At 41.2% G+C, this 19,714-nt stretch overlaps 1 protein-coding gene across 6 annotated transcripts in view; it reads left to right on the top strand.

Moving 5' to 3' along the window:
- The window catches only part of NUMB (NUMB endocytic adaptor protein), a 498,823-nt gene that overhangs the window by 80,767 nt on the left and 398,342 nt on the right, over positions 1 to 19,714 (top strand). For 2 of the 6 annotated variants that reach the window (XM_053697787.1, XM_053697788.1), the window contains exon 2: positions 7,885 to 7,998. The exons of the other annotated variants lie outside the window; for them this stretch is intronic. The gene's annotated coding sequence lies outside the window, so the exon portion shown is untranslated. The remainder of the gene's footprint in view (positions 1 to 7,884; positions 7,999 to 19,714) is intronic. 6 annotated transcript variants of the gene reach the window in all.

Here is a 19,714-nt window from a genome sequence, read left to right as displayed (position 1 = left end):
ATAATTCTGCACTATGTGCAAAAGTATATAACATTATTTCTCCAACATAGGTGTGTCCGGTCCACGGCGTCATCCTTACTTGTGGGATATTCTCTTCCCCAACAGGAAATGGCAAAGAGCCCAGCAAAGCTGGTCACATGATCCCTCCTAGGCTCCGCCTACCCCAGTCATTCTCTTTGCCGTTGTACAGGCAACATCTCCACGGAGATGGCTTAGAGTTTTTTAGTGTTTAACTGTAGTTTTTATTATTCAATCAAGAGTTTGTTATTTTAAAATAGTGCTGGTATGTACTATTTACTCAGAAACAGAAAAGAGATGAAGATTTCTGTTTGTATGAGGAAAATGATTTTAGCACCGTAACTAAAATCCATGGCTGTTCCACACAGGACTGTTGAGAGCAATTAACTTCAGTTGGGGGAACAGTGTGCAGTCTCTTACTGCTTGAGGTATGACACATTCTAACAAGACGATGTAATGCTGGAAGCTGTCATTTTCCCTATGGGATCCGGTAAGCCATGTTTATTAAGATAGTAAATAAGGGCTTCACAAGGGCTTATTAAGACTGTAGACTTTTTCTGGGCTAAATCGATTCATTATTAACACATATTTAGCCTTGAGGAATCATTTATTCTGGGTATTTTGATATGATTATATCGGCAGGCACTGTTTTAGACACCTTATTCTTTAGGGGCTTTCCCTAATCATAGTCAGAGCCTCATTTTCGCGCCGGTATGGCGCACTTGTTTTTGAGGACAGCATGGCATGCAGCTGCATGTGTGTGGAGCTCTGATACATAGAAAAGTCTTTCTGAAGGCATCATTTGGTATCGTATTCCCCTTTGGGCTTGGTTGGGTCTCAGCAAAGCAGATTCCAGGGACTGTAAAGGGGTTAAATATAAAAACGGCTCCGGTTCCGTTATTTTAAGGGTTAAAGCTTCCAAATTTGGTGTGCAATACTTTTAAGGCTTTAAGACACTGTGGTGAAATTTTGGTGAATTTTGAACAATTCCTTCATACTTTTTCGCAATTGCAGTAATAAAGTGTGTTTAGTTTAAAATTTAAAGTGACAGTAACGGTTTTATTTTAAAACGTTTTTTGTGCTTTGTTATCAAGTTTATGCCTGTTTAACATGTCTGAACTACCAGATAGATTGTGTTCTGACTGTGGGGAAACCAAGGTTCCTTCTCATTTAACTATATGTATTTTATGTCATAAAAAAATTTTTTAGTAAAAATGATGCCCAAGATGATTCCTCAAGTGTGGGGAGTAAGCATGGTACTGCATCATCCCCTCCTTCGTCTACACCAGTCTTGCCCATACAGGAGGCCCCTAGTACATCTAGTGCGCCAATACTCCTTACTATGCAACATTTAACGGCTGTAATGGATAATTCTATCAAAAACATTTTAGCCAATATGCCCACTTATCAGCGAAAGCGCGACTGCTCTGTTTTAGAAAATTCTGTAGAGCATGAGAACGCTGATGATATGGTTTCTGAAGGGCCCCTACACCAGTCTGAGGGGGCCAGGGAGGTTTTGTCTGAGGGAGAAATTTCAGATTCAGGAAACATTTCTCAACAAGCTGAACCTGATGTGATTACTTTTAAATTTAAGTTGGAACATCTCCGCGCTCTGCTTAAGGAGGTGTTATCCAATTTGGATGATTGTGATTATCTGGTCATTCCAGAACCACTATGTAAAATGGAAAAGTTCTTAGAGGCCCCGGGGCCCCCCGAAGCTTTTCCTATATCCAAGCGGGTGGCGTACATTGTTAGTAAGAATGGGACAGGCCCGGTATACCTTTAGTACCTCCCCCCATATTTATAAAATTGTTTTCCTATAGTCGACCCCAGAAAGGACTGATGGCAGACAGTCCCCAAGGTCGAGGGGGCGGTTTCTACTCTACACAAGCGCGCCACTATACCCATAGAAGATAGTTGTGCTTTCCAAGATCCTATGGATAAAAAATTAGAAGGTCTGCTAAAGATGTTTGTTCAGCAAGGTTCCCTTCTACAACCAATTGCATGCATTGTCCCTGTCACTGCAGCCGCGTGTTTCTAGTTTGATGAGCTAGGAAAGGCGATTATTAGTAATTCTTCTTCTTATGAGGAGATTATGGACAGAAAAATTCTGGGTTTGCTATTGTGGCGCAGAGCGCTTTGGTTAAAATCTTGGGCAGCGGATGCGTCTTCCAAGAACAAATTGCTTGACATTCCTTTCAAGGGGAAAACACTCTTTGGCCCTGACTTGAAAGAGATTATCTCTGATATCACTGGGGGCAAGGGCCACGCCCTTCCTCAGGATAGGTCTTTTCAAGACCAAAAATAAACCTAAGTTTCGTCCCTTTCGCAGAAACGGATCAGCCCCAAGGGCTACGTCCTCTAAGCAGGAAGGTAATACTTCTCAAGCCAATCCAGCCTGGAGACCTATGCAAGGCTGGAACAAAGGAAAGCAGGCCAGGAAACCTGCCACTACTACCAAGACAGCATGAAATGCGGGCCCCCGATCCGGGACCGGATCTGGTGGGGGGCAGACTCTCTCTCTTCGCTCAGGCTTGGGCAAGAGATGTTCTGGATCCTTGGGCGCTAGAAATAGTCTCCCAAGGTTATTCTCTGGAGTTCAAGGGGCTTCCTCCAAGGGGGAGGTTCCACAGGTCTCAGTTGTCTTCAGACCACATAAGAAGACAGGCATTCTTACATTGGGTAGAAGACCTGCTAAAAATGGGAGTGATTCATCCTGTTCCATTAGGAGAACAAGGGATGGGGTTCTACTCCAATCTGTTCATAGTTCCCAAAAAAGAGGGAACGTTCAGACCAATCTTAGATCTCAAGATCTTGAACAAGTTTCTCAAGGTTCCATCGTTCAAGATGGAAACCATTCGAACACTTCTTCCTTCCATCCAGGAAGGTCAATTCATGACCAAGGTGGATTTCAAGGATGCGTATCTACATATTCCTATCCACAAGGAACATCATCGGTTCCTAAGGTTTGCATTCCTGGACAAGCATTTCCAGTTCGTGGCGTTTTCTTTCGGATTAGCCACTGCTCCTAGGATTTTCTCATAGGTACTAGGGTCCCTTCTGGCGGTGCTAAGACCAAGGGGCATTGCTGTAGTACCTTACTTGGACGACATTCTGATTCGAGCGTCGTCCCTTCCTCAAGTAAAGGCTCACACGGACATTGTCCTGGCCTTTCTCAGATCTCACGGATGGAAAGTGAACGTGGAAAAGAGTTCTCTATCTCCGTCAACGAGGGTTCCCTTCTTGGGAACTATAATAGACTCCTTAGAAATGAGGATTTTTCTGACAGAAGCCAGAAAAACAAAACTTCTAGACTCTTGTCGGATACTTCATTCCGTTCCTCTTCCTTCCATGGCGCAGTGCATGGAAGTGATAGGTTTGATGGTAGCGGCAATGGACATAGTTCCTTTTGTGCGCATTCATCTAAGACCATTACAACTGTTCATGCTCAGTCAGTGGAATGGGGACTATTCAGACTTGTCTCCGAAGATACAAGTAAATCAGAGGACCAGAGACTCATTCCGTTGGTGGCTGTCCCTGGACAACCTGTCACAAGGGATGACCTTCCGCAGACCAGAGTGGGTCATTGTCACGACCGACGTCAGTCTGATGGGCTGGGGCGCGGTCTGGGGATCCCTGAAAGCTCAGGGTCTTTGGTCTCGGGTAGAATCTCTTCTACCGATAAATATTCTGGAACTGAGAGCGATATTCAATGCTCTCAAAGCTTGGCCTCAGCTAGCGAGGGCCAAGTTCATACATCAACCATCAGGGGGGAACAAGGAGTTCCCTAGCGATGGAAGAAGTGACCAAAATCATTCTATGGGCGGAGTCTCACTCCTGCCACCTGTCTGCTATCCACATCCCAGGAGTGGAAAATTGGGAAGCGGATTTTCTGAGTCGTCAGACATTGCATCCGGGGGAGTGGGAACTCCATCCGGAAATCTTTGCCCAAGTCACTCAACCGTGGGGCATTCCAGACATGGATCTGATGGCCTCTCGTCAAAACTTCAGAGTTCCTTACTACGGGTACAGATCCAGGGATCCCAAGGCGGCTCTAGTGGATGCACTAGTAGCACCTTGGACCTTCAAACTAGCTTATGTGTTCCCGCCGTTTCCTCTCATCCCCAGGCTGGTAGCCAGGATCAATCAGGAGAGGGCGTCGGTGATTTTGATAGCTCCTGCGTGGCCACGCAGGACTTGGTATGCAGATCTGGTGAATATGTCATCGGCTCCACCATGGAAGCTACCTTTGAGACGAGACCTTCTTGTTCTAGGTCCGTTCGACCCACTCCAGCTGACTGCTTGGAGATTGAACGCTTGATCTTATCAAAGCGAGGGTTCTCAGATTCTGTTATTAATACTCTTGTTCAGGCCTGAAAGCCTGTAACCAGAAAAATTACCACATAATTTGGTATATCTGTTGGTGTGAATCTGCAGGATTCCCTTGGGACAAGGTTAAGATTCCTAAGAGTCTATCCTTCCTTCGAGAAGGATTGGAAAAAGGATTATCTGCAAGTTCCTTGATGGGACAGATTTCTGCCTTGTCTGTGTTACTTCACAAAAAGCTGGCAGCTGTGCCAGATGTTCTAGCCTTTGTTCAGGCTCTGGTTAGAATCAAGCCTGTTTACAAAATTTTGACTCCTCCTTGGAGTCTCAACCTAGTTCTTTCAGTTCTTCAGGGGGTTCCGTTTGAACCCTTACATTCCGTTGATATTAAGTTATTATCTTGGAAAGTTTTGTTTTTGGTTGCAATTTCTTCTGCTAGAAGAGTTTCAGAATTATCTGCTCTGCAGTGTTCTTCTCCTTATCTGGTGTTCCATGCAGATAAGGTGGTTTTGCGTACTAAACCTGGTTTTCTTCCAAAAGTTGTTTCTAACAAAAACATTAACCAGGAGATAGTTGTGCCTTCTTTGTGTCCTAATCCAGTTTCAAAGAAGGAACGTTTGTTGCACAACTTGGATGTAGTTCGTGCTCTCAAATTTTACTTAGCAGCTACTAAGGATTTCAGACAAACTTTGTCTTTGTTTGTTGTTTATTCTGGTAAACGGAGAGGTCAAAAAGCAACTTCTACCTCTCTCTCCTTCTGGATTAAAAGCATTATCCGATTGGCTTATGAGACTGCCGGACGGCAGCCTCCTGAAAGAATCACAGCTCACTCCACTAGGGCTGTGGCTTCCACATGGGCCTTCAAGAACGAGGCTTCTGTTGATCAGATATGTAAGGCAGCGACTTGGTCTTCACTGCACACTTTTTCTAAATTTTACAAATTTGATACTTTTGCTTCTTCTGAGGCTATTTTTGGGAGAAAGGTTTTGCAAGCCGTGGTGCCTTCCATTTAGGTGACCTGATTTGCTCCCTCCCTTCATCCGTGTCCTAAAGCTTTGGTATTGGTTCCCACAAGTAAGGATGACGCCGTGGACCGGACACACCTATGTTGGAGAAAACAGAATTTATGTTTACCTGATAAATTACTTTCTCCAACGGTGTGTCCGGTCCACGGCCCGCCCTGGTTTTTTTAATCAGGTCTGATAATTTATTTTCTTTAACTACAGTCACCACGGTAACATATGGTTTCTCCTATGCAAATATTCCTCCTTAACGTCGGTCGAATGACTGGGGTAGGCGGAGCCTAGGAGGGATCATGTGACCAGCTTTGCTGGGCTCTTTGCCATTTCCTGTTGGGGAAGAGAATATCCCACAAGTAAGGATGACGCCGTGGACCGGACACACCGTTGGAGAAAGTAATTTATCAGGTAAACATAAATTCTGTTTTTCCTGGTTTACTGCCCTTTTAAACAAGCTGGTCTCACTGATTTCTCGCCAGCTGTATGCAGGTTAAAAGGACATTAAACCCAAATTTTTTTTCTTTAATGATTCAGATAGAGAATACCATTTTTAACAACTTTCTAATTTACTTCTATTATCTAATTTGCTTCATTCTCTTGATATTCTTTCCTGAAAAGCATATCTAGATAGGCTCAGTAGCTTCTGATTGGTGGCTGCACATATTTGCCTTATGTGATTGGCTCTCCCATGTGCATTGCTATTTCTTTAACAAAGGATATCTAAAGAATGAAGCAAATTAGATAATATAAGTAAATTGGAATGTTGTTTTAAATTGTATTCTTTGTCTGAATCATGAAAGAGAATTTTTGGGCTTAATGTCCCTTTAAGTTTGGTCATCTTTGCTTTTCGTCACAGGAGGTTGGCAGAGAAGTGTTGGAGGATTAGAGTAGTCTCTCATGGAGGGTAGTACTCTTCGAGATGGGACGGGAGTTTTAATTAGTCCTGTCAGCCTCTCAGTGAGAGCATGGATGAAAATTAGAGTCCGGAGATGCAGGAAGAGTCTTTCTGCGAAACCATCCCGACTCATATTTTTATTTTTTTTAAAACAGCTTTATTGTTAACAAAAATGAAGGTACAAGAAGGTGGAGACGCAGCTCCGGATCACCATTTACAACAACAGCTGTAGATTTTGAGGATAGTATTGAGATACAAATTGCAAAACGACAAAGAAGCAGCGGTTCCTCCTAAATGTCCATTCGGGTTGTTTTGCAACCACAGCTGTAGACTGAGAGTCTATGGATGAGTCCAATTAAGGGTCGCTAAAATCAGGAAGCGAACCTGCTGCTAAATAAATTTAACATAACCATCCGTTTTAGAGGTTTCTGTAAATTTATTTACATAGTGCGATGAACCAAAGGTCCCGGTCTTCCGGCGCCCCGGACAGTGATATTTTAAGTGTTGTGAAATGTTGGATCCCATTACCAGTAAGATGTCTATTTATGTTATGTGCTTGTTGTTTGGTCTTTGTTAATCGGTCAGGCCCCTTATATTTATGCTGGATTTAGATGGTCCAAAGTTGTGAGAACTACGCATAGGTGTCCATTTTGTCGATCTTAAGGAAGAAGTACTCTTCTAACTCTATAATTTCTGAAACTTTTCTAGTCCACATGCTCAGACGGAACTTCTCTACTCCTCCAGTTTTTAGCTATCAGGACTTTAACCCTGTTAGTCATAATTTTAAACAAGTGGCTGTATGGTTTATATTTGATTATAGGAGGGGGCTTGTGTAAAAGCCATATCAGGGGGTCAAGTGGTAGCTGGATTTTTAATATGGATTCTATTTCAGAGATAACATTCCTCCAGAAGTTCTGGATACTGTTACACCACCACCACATATGGGCAGTATCACTATTTACATGGCCGCAGCGCCAACATTTATTTATTTGAGTACGGAATAGGCGGTGCATTTTCTTCGGAGTAAGGTACCACCTGTGTAAAAGTTTAAAGTTGACCTCTAGTATAGAGGATGAGATTGAGGACTTCTTCGTAGCTTGGAACATTAATCTGCTCGTTTGAGGTAATATAATGACTCTGAGGTCTCTTTCCCAGCTCTCCAGATAGGGAGGTATATATCCCGGAGGTGTATGAGTTAAAATCTTGTATATAGTGGACAGTGTATGGCTCATGGGGGGGTTTTTGGTACACAAGGATTCAAAGGTGGTTAGAAGTCTGACCATGTTCCCACGGCCCGTGTGTGTGGAAATGAAGTGGATTGTCTGTCTATAGGTGAACCAGTTGGTAAAGCAGTCAAGCCCTTTTGTGATTAATTCATTTTGTGAGAGTAGGGATTCGTTTTCGGTTAGTGTGTGTACTATGAGGTCTTTATTCAAGTTGTTTGTGATATATTGTGTGGTGAAGGGTCTCATCATAAATTCCCCATTTTCTATCAGGGATGTCAGAGGTGAGGGTATTGATGAGATATAGTGTGTTGTATTAACTGTGTGTTCCCAAACCCGATAGGTCTCCTGGATCATTGGGTTATCTGTTCTAATTGTTTTCCATCCCGACTCATATTAACAGCTCCAGAAACAATCAGCGTTGACAAGTTTTGCTGCCTGCTTTCTTCACTCAAGTCCATGTCAGAAGCGACGCTACTATCTGTCAAACTTGAAGGACCCTGTTACCTAGATTCTGGTAAGATTGTTTCATTTTCCTTCTCTGTGGGAATATAATGTATTGATAGAACACAGGGTCTCAGTGGGACTCCTTTATCTTTTTGGAATCTAGGGTTAAAGGGATACTAAACCCAATTTTTTTCTTTCATGATTCAGATAGAGCATGAGATTTTAAGCACCTTTCTAATTTACTCCTATTAATTTTTCTTTGTTCTCATGCTATCTTGATTTGAAAAAGCAGTACTGTAAGCTTTAGAGCCAGACCATTTTTTTTATTTTTTTATTTGAGGTTCATTTGAAGGCATATAACATCATAAACAGAGAATAGATTCACTTGACACATGGGATAAAAATTTCAGTTTCACAGAAGGAACAAACAATAAAATAAACAAGAAAGAAACACAGAGCAAATAGTAACTGTGTCATGCGGACCTTATATAGATAAGATGCCAATAACCTAGATACCTTCTAAATGACTCAATAGGCCACTCTTGGACCTCCAGAGGGAGAAAAAATAAAAAGCAATTGAAGGTAATTATGAACATAGGAGACCACTTGTGGATCTCAATAAGATGCCTCATTTTTATAGTATTTAATAACCTGCAGTGAACTGTAAGAATGTTACCGGTTACTGAATAGCTATTATAATGAAGGAAGCAAATAATTGTTAGATAGTACGGGAAGAAAGTAGGATGTATCTCTCATGTGTCTCTCATGGACCTTAACTAACTATATTGCCTGGCTAGCAATGATGTCATATATACCAGTTGCCATTACTGGGGGTAGAGATAAATAGTACTAGTGAACCCCATTAAAAAGAGTGATGAATCATAAGTTCCACAATATATCATGGGATTTAACTGTGCATTCAATCAAATAAGATGCAGTATCGGCCGCATACAGCACCTCCTTGACCTTAGTTAATATACTACAATTTAATAGCATAGTGTAGAAATAAGTGTTATAGTGTAACTCTATTGATCAGAGGCAGAGAGCACCATGGGGACAAATCGTTTACACAAGAGAGTACATATGGCTGTCAGTGAATAACTTATGTAAACTATATCTCTATAGGGCCACGCTTATCAAATAATGTCTAGCCAAAACAAGGGAAATGATGAGTAAACTGTTAGGTAAGGCTGTGAGAATTTTAACTTTGGGAGAGATTTATGGAGAAAATTCTTACTCAATAATATGAAACAAATAGAACACATACCAATACTGAGGAGCAAGTTTAGCTAGTCATGAAACTCTTAAGTGAAGAAAGAAAGAAAAACAAAAAACAAAGAAACATGCAAACAACAACTGAATAACTGGCTGCAATGAGAAGTTCGTGAAGATAAATGTTCCAAGATAATTTTCGCTGGACCCACTAGTAGGCATGATGATTATTAGCTGGTCTTGGAATTCACATATGCAAAGCTATCCTGTGTTGAGCTGAGAGTAAGCAAATATGTGTCCCAGCTGTTAGTTTAGTACTTCACTCTGGCTTTTCAGAGATGTGCGAGTCCGCACTGTCTGTGGTCAATCATATATCATATACTAGCCTTTCCAACAAAAACAATAACATTACCTCTAAAACTCCAAGGGGTCCTGAGGAAACAAAAGCTGGCTATAACAGTTTACATATGTATACACACGCAAGAAAGAAAGAAGCGTCTAGCCCACTCCTATGCGTGGACTGCTCAAAGACTTTAGCCCCTCTCTCTGTCTCTTGGAAGTAATATGCACAAGTATGTACCTGCCTTTATGCGAGAATGAATACTCTATTTCCCATTTATAGGTCCCGTCAGCTTGGGGTAGCAGACATCCCTTCCAAATTTTACCTGTGAGGGGAGAAGTCTCGTAAAATAGACAGCTCTGAAGATCTGCTAAGGTAACTATCTCCCTGTAGGTTTGTGGGCAGCTGGGCTGGGTCTTCTCAAAGTTGGGGTTAGCCGCTCTCTCCAGCCCTGCAATGTGAGCACCCCAAAGATTTATGTCTTCATGACCACCATCCTCCGTCACAGCGCACACAGGCGATATCTCCCTCACTAGCACTATCGAAGACGGTGCCAAAAATCTCCCCATGCTTCCACCAGGGGCTTCCCTCGTCATACTTCGGATCTGCTGCACACTGTTGTTCCCCCGCTGACCGGGCAACGTTTCTGCATCTACCTCTGCATCCAGTGTGTATTCCTCTCTCTGTAGGCGCTGTGCGGACATCGATGCTTTTAGCAGGACGCTCCTTGGCTCCCCCCGCAAGTGGGAGGTAGGGGCTTGCCCAGTTTCTTTTTCTACACTGTCCGGTATAGAATTGGTAGCCATATTTTGTAGGGACTGTTCTGGATATTCCGGTTTTAGTCTCCTAACGACTTGGTCAGACGCAAAGAGATCACACAGCTCCTGTGTCAGGTTCCGGTAGTGTTCATCAATGAGCCGGGTTATCTGAAACTCCCATCGGTTTAGAGCCTCCATTTGCTATGTATATTTTTGCAATATTGTCGGTAGCTCTCTTAATAAGTAGGTCTGGTTAGACAATTCCTTCTATAAATATGCAGGCAGACTATCCTTATCTGGCAGTATTAATCCTAGTACAGGATACCATAACCCCGGCAATGGGGGGGGGGGGGGGGGGTCAGTGTGCGGCAGCCCCGGACCTGCGTTCAGTAATCTTCACAAGACCTGAATTAAGATGGCTTCCAGGCCTGCGAGAGGACTAACACGCAGCCGTCTCGGAGAACATAGGCGCAAACAAAGTCTAAAACATCTGCTCTCAGAGTGTATGCAATCCCAAGTAACAAACAAGATCAAATTCTCCAAGTAGTGAGATATTTTGTAATTTTAAACTGTAAAGATTCTTTCTAGACTCACAGAGCTTCATAGAGACATGTCTTGCCGCTTTGAGAGCAGGCTCCGCCCCCCGGACCATTTTTTGTTCAGCACCTGGGTAGCACTTGCTAATTTGTGGCTAAATGTAGCAAACCAATCCGCAAGCTCTACCAAGGTGCTGAACTAAAAATGGTCCGGCTCCTAACCTTTTATTACTGCTTTTTCAAATCAAGATAACGTAAGAACAAAGAAAAATTGATAATAGGAGTAAATTAGAAAGTTGCTTAAAATTGCATGCTCTATCTGAATCATGAAAGAAAAAAAAATGTGGGGTTAGTGTCCCTTTAATATCTCCTGAGGGGGGGGGGGGGGGTTATTGAACAGAGGGGGACTTTAATTATCTTTATGTGATTCTGCCTGCTTATGTGTAGTGATGTTGGGGCTCATGGCCTTTACGGAACATATAGGTTTTAAGAGCTACGCAGTTCTTGATGGGACTGGCGTGCTTTTCCTTGGCCTAAGGGTTGCACCTCGTGACCGGGAGTGTTCACGTTTTTGTTTTCCATTTCTGTATTCTTGCCAGAGTGTCGGTGGAGAGGGTCTGTTCTCTACTTGTCTGGGTCATAGAAGGTGGTGAATGCCCCAGCCATTGGGTGTGTGAGGTGCCAGCTTTTTTTTTTGTCCAAATTTGCCCAGTCAAGTTATGGGGGATTCTAGTTTTTCTGAGGAGGATTTCTCGGATTCAGATTCTGTTCCCTGCTTAGATTGCATGGAGGCCCGGGTAATCCAGCCCAATCATTTATGTTCCGTATGCTGTAATAGAGTGCTCTTTTCTTCCTCTGGGGCGAGATTAGAGACCACTGAGCCGTCCGCCTCTGAGGATTCTGTGTTCCGTGAGGTGCATTCCCTGTTTTTTTTGTTTTTCTGTTCCTACATAGGCAGTTGTCCCAAATGCCATTACCCCTTCTCCGGAAAGGAGGTTTTTTCCACCAGAGGTTGCTGCTCAGTTGCGCATAGCCATATTGGAGGCGTTGGCTCATTTACAGCTTCTTGAGTGCCAGCGTAGAGCTTTTTTGTGTCCTCTTACTGGGGGAGCCAGGTGAGACTGGCCTTTCCTCTAGGGGAGCGGTTCCCTGTATGGCTTCAGGGGTATGGCCGTTAGGGTCAGGGCCCTCAGATGCCCCGCCCCCGCCGACGATGAATTTTGCCTTTTAGAGTCAGTCTGACGCGCCTGCGTGTACTGCTGATGCAGGTCCTGGAGGCTTTGGAGGACTTCATTCTTCATTTGCCACTGGATCCTCAATATTCTGGTGGCGAACAGTGCTAGACGAGTGGAGGAATGTGGATCATACTCCTAATTGTCTTTGTTGGGTATCTATTCCCAGTTATGAGCTCTTGAGGAATCGGGTCTCTGACAGGCTAGCCCTGTTAGTGTTTCTATTCCTTTTCTTGGCATTCACCTGCAGGGGCGGCCTTACTTCTTTTGATCCGGTTCGGATGTTTCTTTTATTTCCAGAGCTCAAGACTGTTGTACCTTACCTTTACGGAAACTTTTTCTTTTCTAGGATTTTAATACTAGCGATGGATGGTTGTTGCTTCTGTGCAGAAGTCACAAAAAGAAAACAATCATTTAAATAAAAATGTTAAGAAGACAATATTTGAGCCTTAGAGCTTTTATTGTCTGCTGTTTGTCTGTTTAGTCGAGACCTGCTAAGGTTTAGAACTTTCGGTTAACCCTTGAACAGTTAATTTGTACCCTAGCAGGCTGGTCCTGGTTGGGTACTGGTTCACTCTGCTTGTTGAGGTTCTATCAGACATTTTGTATCCTTGACAACAGGCTGGCCCTGTTTGGGTACTAAGTTAGCTTTCCTCTAGTTCAGAGTTTTTTTTTTTTCTTGTTTACTACAAGTTATTGGGGGCCCTTCTATCCTTTATATCAGGCTGGTCCTACTTTATATCATCTTGGTGGGGATACTCGTGGTTGGAGATCCATTGTCTGGTCTCTGGGCCTTGTCGATGCTGGGATTCCTGTTAATCTCTTTATACTTTGGAATATTGACAGTTGCTTCTGTGATAGGACTGTTCGGAGTAGGGGTCAGGATTTCTGACTGCTTTGTTTGGGCATCAACCACGTATTTTGTCTCCCGAGGGATCCTTACTTGGGTTGGGAGGACTTGCATTGAGTTCGGGAACCTTCCCTTAGCGGGTAGTTGGTTCTTCCTTATAGTCAGGGTGTTGTCCTCCCTTATCCAGTTTTCTTGCAGGGGGGAGTTGGTCCGCCCTGCTTTCTGAGGTTTTTTTCCTCTTGTTCCTTCCAGGTATGTTCTGGTGCACTTTTGCTAGCTACTCGGTTGGCTAGTTCCTATGGTTTGACGTTTAGTCTGACTGCCTATCTGATGGAAGCCTACGGCTTTTGTTTGTGGCGTAAATGGATGTTACTATTCCATTCCTGTTCTGCTCCCAGGTTTTTTTTTTTCCGACCTACGGGTGTTCAGTTTTCTCTGTGCTAGTTAGCTGATATGGTAAGGTAGTCTTGTTCTACCTTTTTGTCCTTCTGGGACTTTGGTTCTGGTTAAGGCTTTACATTGGTTCCTTTTGGATCCGTGTAGGTGAGCTAGAATTTTTCCTTTCTTTGCTCTCCTACATCGGTACATTATTTTCTGCGGGACTTTGTCTTCTAGTAGCCGCTCCTTTTTTTTTTTTATCAAGTTATGCTAGGGGCTTCTCTCTCTGTTTTGTCCTTAAATATTTTGGGATTGTTTTATGGAGGTTTTTCCGGACCTTCTTGTCTGATTCTTCCCTTCTTTCTGTTAGGTAGAATGTGGTGTGGAGTTGGTGGTCGTTTCCCTACCATTGTTCATGGAGAGGTTTTTATTTTTATGCTTTTAGGGAGTGGAACTTTGGTCTCCTCAGAGGCTTTTGTGCTCATTAGAGTCCAGAATTTGAGTGATCTCTAACTGGGATCCTTATGGTTCAAATTGATGGGAAGTTTCCTTGTCCTCTTTCCATATTTTTGTTCTTCCTGCTTCTGCTGAAGTATTTTTTTTTTTTTTTTTTTAAATCAGGTATCCGGGTTGTGTCAGGCTGTGGTGCCCTCAGTTTGGGCCGCCAGTTTGTCCCCTATAAGCTTGGGTATTGTTTTCCCAAAAGTAATGAATGCAGCTGTGGACTCTCCCCGTTTTTTAAGAAGAAAAACTTAAATTATGCTTATCTGATAATTTTCTTTTCTTTTGAACGGGGAGAGTCCACAGCTCCCGCCCGTTTTTCCTGTGGACGGCCTTAAAATATTTTTTCTTTGTTCTTCTGGCACCCTTTTTTCACCCTGATATATCTCCTACTGTTCTTGTTCCCTTGGCAGAATGACTGGGCGATGAGGGAAGTGGGGGAGGTATTTAAGCCTTTGGCTGGGATGTCTTTGCCTCCTCCTGGTGGCCAGTTTCTGTATTCCCCAAAAGTAATGAATGTAGCTGTGGACTCTCCCCGTTCAGAAGAAAAGAAATTTATCAGGTAAGCAAATTTAATTTTTTGAAAATTTCATTATGGATCTCGCAGTGCCAGAAGGATTTTAGAATATCTCACCTGAGCAGAGAGGTTTTGAATATCAGGGCCTTAGAGAGGAGAAAATTGTTTGATCGCTGTAAATAAGCCTTTTTTTGTTTGTTGCAACTCTGGATATGGAGAATAAATTACTTGCATGACTCTAATTGCGTTTTCAAATTTGCTGTTACAGTTTTGAGAACTTGTTGGGAGTGACCCATGCAGGAATTCTCTCTGGATGATTTGTAAGCAGTATGTTTACTTTTCATTTCAGCAAGTTCTTGGTAGTAACACTGATTGACTGACTGTTACATTGACCTTTGAGCTCAGTGTCATCTCACAGTATGTTCCTCTATATCTCTTATAAACCCCTTCACTGCCTGGTGCTATAAATATAGTGATTATGTTAAAGTGCCTTTCTTGCTTCACCTGCACGTTTTGGAATTTTGTTTTGTTTTGTTTTGCAGTAAAAATCCATCATGCCGAACACAAAAAAGTGATTACTTTTTAAAGGGACATAAAACCCACATTTTTTTCTTTTGTGATTCAAGTAGAATTAAATTGGAAATTTGTTTAAAGTGACAAACCCAATTTTTTTTTCTTTTTGATATAGATAGATCATATAATTTAAAAAAAAATATTTCTTTGTTTTCTTATCATTTGTTGAAAAGCATGGGATGTAAGCTCACGAGTGTTTTGCAAAAATGTTATACATTAGCAAAAACACTAGATGGCAGTACTATTTCCTGTCATGTAGTATTTCAGGCATGTGCATGCTACCTGCCTAGGTATCTCCAACAAAGAATAACATGAGAACAAAGCTAATTTGATAATAGAAGATAATAGAAGTAAAATGAAACTATTTGGATTTCATAATAACATTGTAAGCTCTATTATCAAAATATCTTCAATTTCTAGGTATCCAGAATTGAAGTAGCAGCAATGCACTAATAGGATCTAGCTGAACATTTCGAGTAAGACAATTTAAAAGGCATATATGTGTAGCCACCAATCAGCAGCTAGCTCCCAGTAGTGCGTTAATGCTCCGGAGTCCACGTAGGTATGCTTTTCAGCAAAGGATACCAAGAGAGCAAAGCAAATTAGATAATATAATTTGTTTAAAAATGCATGGTCTACCTGAATCATGAAGGTTTCATTTTGACTTTACTGCTCCTTTTTAATTTTGTGTTTGCTTTTTTTAAATCCATTGGATGTTGCCATCGGCTAATTGATACAGTATATCCCTATCGATATAACTCTTATCCCTCACTTCCTTACTATTTTTAACAGAATAGATCAAAATAGTCCATGCTGAAAGCAAATGTAACTGGTACCTAAAATAGGTAAAGTCTCTGACCACCTAGCCAAGTTTCGCCCAATTTCATGCCTCAATATTGATCTAAAATGATATGCTTAAGTCCTGGTAAATAGGCTCAACTCCTTGCTTCCTCCCTTGATACATAATGGTAAAGCAGTATTTGTGTCACAAAGGGGGAGGCCAAGGGTAACTTGGGGACTATCTTCCAATTCACTGTATTTTACCTAACACTATCCCTTCCATACTCCTATCAATAGATACTGAAAACACAATTGATAGACTAGATTAGAGCTTTTGTAAGGGAATTTGGTCTAACTTTGTATACAGAGCTAATTTATTTTTAGACACTCAGCCTGCATTAAAGGAAACGGTGTATTGTCTGCATTTTTCCAAATTAAAAATGACACTAGAAAAGGGTATGAATTGTCCTGCTTGCTATTTATCATGTTTTTGGAAATATTGGCTACCACATCAACAAATTGTCCAGAGATAATGGGAATCCATGTAGGAAATGGACTTCTAAACATGCTTTATTTGCTGGTGATTAGCCTAGTGACACTTGCCTCTCCTGGGTTTTTGTCTGCAGCACAGTTGGAACTGGAAAGATATGGATATGTTAATTTTTAGGCACAACTTAGTAAATCTAAAATTCTTCCAATAAACTTGTCTCTGCTTCTCCTGCAACTTTAAAAACATCATGATCTGTTTAATCAAATCAAATTTCCTATTTTACCACAGGTTTACAATCAATTTATAAGATCAATTATGATATTCTTAAGATATTTTATTTGAAAATTGTCTTAAACTTCCAAAGCCATTTTGTGGCTCTGTAAGATAAAAAGTAAAATGACTCTTCTCACTAATATTCTATACATACTAGAAATGGTCCCAAAACCTTAGGTCCATTTTTTAATGCCACATCTACAAGGAGTTCTGACTTTCTACATCTGGAAATCTTGTCTTCTGAGGCTGAATACACCTCTTTCTGCCACAAACTCACAGGGGATTGGGAGCTTCTAAACTTAACATATAGAGGTATGCTGTTGTGTGTTTAATAACACATTATCTCTGATCTTCCACAACTAGGCATTGTCTGGTTGGATTTCTTAGGTTCAGACCTAACCACATACAAGACTAACCTATGCTTGTGGAGACTTTTAGAATCTTGATCGTTATTTGTAAATTCTTTCCATTGGTTTCAACCCTAACCCCTTCTTTTTCAAACTTTTTTTTGCAAAGATTTTATAATAGGGAAACCACTGGCATACACGATATCCACTTTTTGTTGTTGTTATACAAGCTCATGGAATTCAAGAAATTACTGACCAAGGCACCAATAGGAGATTTGGGAAATGTTTTTATAAACACGGCTAAGGGATCACCAGTTAACTCACTTTTTATGTACAAACAAAGAGAGATCATACCCCTTCTTTTTTTTTTTTTTTTTTAGAAATTGAACTACTTTTGGAAAAAGTGTTGCTCCTCTTCCCCACTAACGCATATCATCTCCTTAAAGGGACAGTCAACACTAAAATTGTTATTGTTTAAAAAGATAGACTGTGCCTTTACTTCCCCTTCCCCAGCTTTGCACAGCCAACATTATTATATTAATATACTTTGTAACATTTAAACCTCAAAATGTCTGCCTCTTTCTAAGCCACTACAGACGGCCTCTTATCACATGCCTTTTTTTAAATTTGCTTTTCACAGCAGAAGACTGCTAGTTCATGTGGGTCGTATAGATAACATTGTGCTCATGCCCGTTTGAGTTATTTAAGAGTCGGCACAATACAGCACTAATTGGCTAAAATGCAAGTCAATAGATAATAAATAGTCATTTTTAAGGGGGCTGTCAGAAAAAACTTAGATGCAAGGTAATTACAAAGGGAAAAAGTATATTAATATAACGGTGTTAGTTATGCAAAACTGGGGAATGGGTAATAAAGCGATTTATTTTTTAAAACGATAATTCTGGTGTAGACTGTCCCTTTAATCTATAAGATGCTTAATAACTTACCTCCAAACCAGATGCCCTCATACACCACTACTAAATTGCAAAGAGTTAACATTTGCCGTTTCAGATAGTGAATGTAAAACTATTTCTTTCAGGTGGCAAGAGTCCATGAGCTAGTGACGTATGGGATATACATTCCTACCAGGATGGGGCAAAGTTTCCCAAACCTCAAAATGCCTATAAATACACCCCTCACCTCACTCATACCTTAATTTTACAAACTTTGCCTTCGTTGGAGGATGGTGAAGCAAGTCGTGCCTGATTTTCTAATGTGAAAGGCGCTTCTAAGCATTTTGAAGCCCAATTCCTCTCAAAGTACAGTGTTTGTCTGAGGGATGTGAAGGGAGTATTGCCTGATGATGCCATGTTTTCACCTATGGGAAATCTATTCTAAGGCTCTCTGTAAATTCGGTTGTTGGGATTATACTCCTCTACCATTACCTCTGCTGACATGTTTCAGTACTGGTTTGGCTGTCTGCTATATGTGGATGGGTGTCTTCAGGTAAGTATATATTTTTTTTTAAGACACTCTGTTATGTTTGGCACTTTATGTTTTAATATATATTGCATATATTAGCCATGAGTCAAGTCTATGTTTATTTCCCTTTGTAGTCTAACAGTTTCAGCATGGAAATGATGTTTTTGGGAGAAATTTAGTAATTTGTTTCTTACCTGGGGTTCCAGCTAGTTGTGTTTTCAAATTTTTGGGGGCAAATTAGGCTTGCGATGGCGCAAAATGCTTTTATTTATTGCGTCATTCTTGGCACGAATATTTTTGGCGCCGAGGTTGCGTTTGTTGTGACGCAAGTCACGTCATTTCTTGCGTCTTTGTTGACGCAATATTTTTTGGCATGAAATCGTGCTTGTTATGACGCGAGTTGTGTAATTTCTTGTAAAAAGGATTATATTGCTACAGACATAGAGAAGGCTATGTCTGCTATTCCGCCTTCAAATTAACGTAAACAATCTCTCCTAACCTCATAAATCTGATGAAGTTTTTTTATTGATCGACAGTAGGGCTGGGCGATATGGGCAAAAAAAAAAATCGCAATTGCCATTTAATCGCGATTTTCTTATAAATGACTATAATAACACCTTCATTTTGCATTCTAAAGTTTATTTAACGCTACAGAATCTTAATGTACATGTTTCTCAATGTCCAATACATTCTTGGAGCATATAAAATACAAACCACAAATAGTTAAAATAAAATTTGCTGCCTGTAATGTGATTAAATAGTAGCCACTAGCCAGTTATTAGGTCTTATGACACACAACATTGTCATGTTTTCTTGGGCAGTCATTCTAACTGTGGACAGTGATATGATTAACAAATGAAGCAGTAAAAGCCACATACACACACACAAATATATATATACAGGTGGCCCTCGGTTTACGCCGGTTGAATTTGCGCCGTTTCAGAATAACAACCTTTTTTCTCCAACATTGGTGTGTCCGGTCCACGGCGTCATCCTTACTTGTGGGATATTCTCTTCCCCAACAGGAAATGGCAAAGAGTCCCAGCAAAGCTGGTCACATGATCCCTCCTAGGCTCCGCCCACCCCAGTCATTCTCTTTGCCGTTGCACAGGCAACATCTCCACGGAGATGGTTAAGAGTTTTTTGGTGTTTAAATGTAGTTTTATTCTTCTATCAAGTGTTTGTTATTTTAAAATAGTGCTGGTATGTACTATTTACTCTGAAACAGAAAAGGATGAAGATTTCTGTTTGTAAGAGGAAGATGATTTTAGCAGACAGTAACTGAAATCAATTGCTGTTTCCACACAGGACTGTTGAGATGAAGTAACTTCAGTTGGGGGAAACAGTTAGCAGTCTTTTCTGCTTAAGGTATGACTAGCCATATTTCTAACAAGACCATGTAATGCTGGAAGGCTGTCATTTCCCCTCATGGGGACCAGTAAGCCATTTTCTTAGTTAAACATAAAAGAATAAAGGGCTTCAAAAAGGGGTTAAAAACTGGTAGACATTTTTCTGGGCTAAAACAATTGCTTTACTAGGCATATTATGCAGATTCTAACTAATAATTGGTATTATAA

The sequence above is a fragment of the Bombina bombina genome, chromosome 1 (genome assembly GCF_027579735.1).
Source record: "Bombina bombina isolate aBomBom1 chromosome 1, aBomBom1.pri, whole genome shotgun sequence".
Taxonomy (NCBI): Eukaryota; Metazoa; Chordata; class Amphibia; order Anura; family Bombinatoridae; genus Bombina; species Bombina bombina.
The sequence above is the reverse complement of the archived record's forward strand: the minus strand, read 5'-3'. Positions and strand labels throughout refer to the sequence as shown.